Raw genomic sequence first — 4048 nt, 5'->3', positions numbered from 1 at the left:
CTGCACACTCAGCCCCTGCACATTCACACCTTGCACACTCTCACCCTACACGCACACCCTGCACACGCATACACTGCACGCACACACACCCTGCACGCTCTCACCTTACACACTCAGACCCTGCACACGCACCCTGCACACTCAGACCCTTCGTGCCCACCTCGTTCACACTCACCACCACCCCCATGGGGAAGGGCTGGGGGAGTTCTGGGGAGATGGGAACTTCGTGTTGAATTTTACTGCTCTCCCGGTGAAAATAAAAGACGTTTTCTTCTGAAATAATTCTCACGAGTTCTTGCCCAGAGTGGAGCTATGGCAACAGGAAGTTTTCTTCGGAGTCTGACTCAACAAAGACCAACTCTTTCACGGAGATGACCTGACAGCACAGATATCAGGAAATTCTCATCCGCCTTTTCCCAATTCCTAGCAGAGCGCCATGTAATCTCCTGGGATCCGGTTTCACACATCAACCTATCCCACTACTTCTCAAATACCCCCACCACCCTATCCCGCCCACAAGCCCCACTCCAGCTCCCTCAATAACCAGAGCAACACATCTAATTGAGATAAGTGCCAGCAAACTCTTTGACCATCGATGATTCTGACTGTTTCTTCCTGCCGCTCCCCCCAATCCCACCCTACGGCTAAACACCATCAATCTAATTGCAAATGGCCGACACCCATACCACCTCCCCCCCCCGACCCCCCACCCCAGACTGGGCTCTGCTAAACCCTTAGCTCAGATCTCTCTTTAAATCTGAAGCTGATCAACAGAAGGCTCAAATCCCACTCCAGTGTCCTCCTACTAACTCATTGCATTCATAGCTGGCATAAAGGAAGATGGTTTTTGTTGCTGGAGGTCAGTCATCTCAGCTCCAGGAGTTCCTCAGGGTAGTGTCCCAGGCCCAACCATCTTCAGCTGCTTTATCAATGACTCTCTCTCCATCATAAGGTCAGAAGTGGGGATGTTCGCCGATGACTGCACAATGTTCAGCACCATTTGCGACTCCTCAGATACTGAAGCAGTCCGTGTCCAAATGCAACAAGATCTAGACAATATCCAGGTTAGGGCTAACATTCAAGCCACACAAATCCAGGCAATGACTGTCCCCAACAAGACTGAATCTAACCACCACCCCTTCACACTCAATTACACCATCTTCAGTGAATCCCCCACTATCAACATCCTGGCCTTAAAATGGACCAGAAACTGAAGTGGACTAGCGATATAAATACAGTGGCTACAACAGCAGGTCAAAGGCTTGGAATCCTGCAGTGAGTAACTCCCCTCCTGACTCCCCAAAGCCTGTCCACCATCTACAAGGCACAGGTCAGGAGTGTGATGGAATACTCCCCACTTGCCTGGATAAGTGCAGCCCCAACAACACGCAAGAATCTCGACACCATCCAGGACAAAGCAGCCCCCGCTTGATTGGAACAACATCCACAAACATCCCACCCCCTCCACCACCGACTCTCAGTAGTAGCAGTGTGTACTACCTACAGGATGCACTGCAGAAACTCACCAAAGATCCTTAGGCTGCACCTTCCAAACCCATGACCACTTCCTTCTAGAAGGACAAAGGCAGCAGATACTTGGGGACACCAACCCCCCCGATGAGATCCCCTCATAGCGCCTCACCACCCTGACTAGGAAATATATCGTTGTCCTTTCAATGTGCTGGAAAATCCTGGAATTCCCTACTGAACAGCATTGTGGGTGTCCCTACCCCACACGGAACGCAGAGGTTCACGGAAGCAGTTCACTATTTCCTGCTTGTTAATTGAAATGTAAAAATCCTGATGTGTCTTGGCAAGGTCAGTATAGAGAGGATATTTTCTCTTTTGAGAGAATGTAAAAGTATGGATCACGGCTTGCCTATTTGAGACAGAGATAAGGCAAAATGTTGCCTCGCAGCGTCTTTGGAACTCTTTCTCACAAAAGGTGATGGAAACAGAATCTCTGAAGACAGTAAAAGCCAAGGTAGATACAGTCATTCCTCTGTATCCATGAAGGTTCAGTTCCTCAGAACCCTGGCAAATGATCAAATTCACAGGTGCAGAGGTAGTTAAAAATATTACGGATACATGGATTTTGCCCAGAAATGTAGACTTTTGTTGTTACTTATTTTTTGGCACGGATAGGCGAATTTGCAATTTATAATTTCGTGAATACAGAGGATATACTGTAATTGCACGTATGTCATAGGGTCATACAGAACGGAAACAGACCCTTCAGTCCATCTAGTCCATGCCGACCAGATTTCCTAAGCTGAAGTAGTCCCATTTGCCAGCATTTGGCCCATATCCCCCTAAACCCTTCCTATTCATGTACCCATCCAGATGCCTTTTAAATGTTGTAATTGTACCAGCCTCCACCACTTCCTCTGGCACCTCATTCCATACACGCACCACCCTCTGCGTGAAAACGTACCTTTTAAATCTTTCCCCTCTCACCTCAAACCTACGCCCTCCAGTTTTGGACTCCCCTACCCCGGGAAAAAGACCTTGGCTATTCACCCTATCCACGTCCCTCATGATTTTCTAATTCTTTGTAAGGTCACCCCTCAGTCTCCGATGCTCCAGGGAAAATAGCCCCAGCCTATTCGGGAGGGTTTAAACTAATTCAGCAGGGGGATGGGAACGTGAATTGTAGCTCCAGTGTACAGGAGGTTGAGAGTAGTGAGGTTATGAATAAGGTTTCAAGGTTGCAGGAGTGTACCGGCAGGCAGGAAGGTGGTTTGAAGTGTGTCTACTTCAATGTCAGGAGCATCCGGAATAAGGTGGGTAAACTTGCAGCATGGGTTGGTACCTGGGACTTCGATGTTGTGGCCGTTTCGGAGACATGGATAGAGCAGGGACAGGAATGGTTATTGCAGGTTCTGGGGTTTAGATGTTTCAGTAAGATCAGGGAAGGTGGTAAAAGAGGGGGAGGTGTGGCATTGTTAGTCAAGGACAGTATTACGGTGGCAGAAAGGACGTTCGATGAGGACTCGTCTACTGAGGTAGTATGGGCTGAGGTTAGAACCAGGAAAGGAGAGGTCACCCTGTTGGGAGTTTTCTATAGGCCTCCCAAAAGTTCCAGAGATGTAGAGGAAAGGATTGCAAAGATGATTCTGGATAGAAGCGAAAGTAACAGGGTAGTTGTTATGGGGGACTTTAACTTTCCAAATATTGACGGGAAACCTATAGTTCGAGTACTTTAGATGGGTCAGTTTTTGTTCAATGTGTGCAGGAGGGTTTCCTGACACAGTATGTAGATAGGCCAACAAGAGGCGAGGCCACATTGGATTTGGTACTGGGTAATGAACCAGGCCAGGTGTTAGATTTGGAGGTAGGTGAGCACTTTGGTGATAGTGACCACAATTCGGTTACGTTTACTTTAGCGATGGAAAGGGATAGGTATATACCGCAGGGCAAGAGTTATAGCTGGGGGAAAGGCAATTATGAGGAGATTAGGCAAAATTTAGGATGCATAGGATGGAGAAGGAAACTGCAGGGGCTGGGCACAATTGAAATGTGGAGCTTGTTCAAGGAACAGCTACTGCGTGTCCTTGATAAGTATGTACCTGTCAGGCAGGGAGGAAGTGGTTGAGCGAGGGAACCATGGTTTACTAAAGAAGTTGAATCTCTTGTTAAGAGGAAAAACGAGGCTTATGTAAAGATGAGGCGTGAAGGCTCAGTTAGGGCGCTTGACAGTTACAAGTTAGCCAGGAAGGACCTAAAGAGAGAGCTAAGAAGAGCCAGGAGGGGACATGAGAAGTCTTTAGCAGGTAGGATCAAGGAAAACCCTAAAGCTTTCTATAGGTATGTCAGGAATAAAAGAATGACTAGAGTAAGATTAAGGCCGGTCAAGGACAGTAGTGGGAAGTTGTGCGTGGAGTCTGAAGAGATAGGAGAGGCGCTAAATGAATATTTTTCGTCAGTATTCACACAGGAAAAAGACAATGTAATCGAGGAGAATACTGAGATACAGTCTATTAGATGAGACGGGATTGAGGTTCATAAGGAGGAGGTGTTAGCAATTCTGGAAGGTGTGAAAATAGAT

Source organism: Rhincodon typus, chromosome 39 (genome assembly GCF_021869965.1).
Source record: "Rhincodon typus isolate 14 chromosome 39, sRhiTyp1.1, whole genome shotgun sequence".
NCBI lineage: Eukaryota > Metazoa > Chordata > Chondrichthyes > Orectolobiformes > Rhincodontidae > Rhincodon > Rhincodon typus.
The sequence above is the reverse complement of the archived record's forward strand: the minus strand, read 5'-3'. Positions refer to the sequence as shown.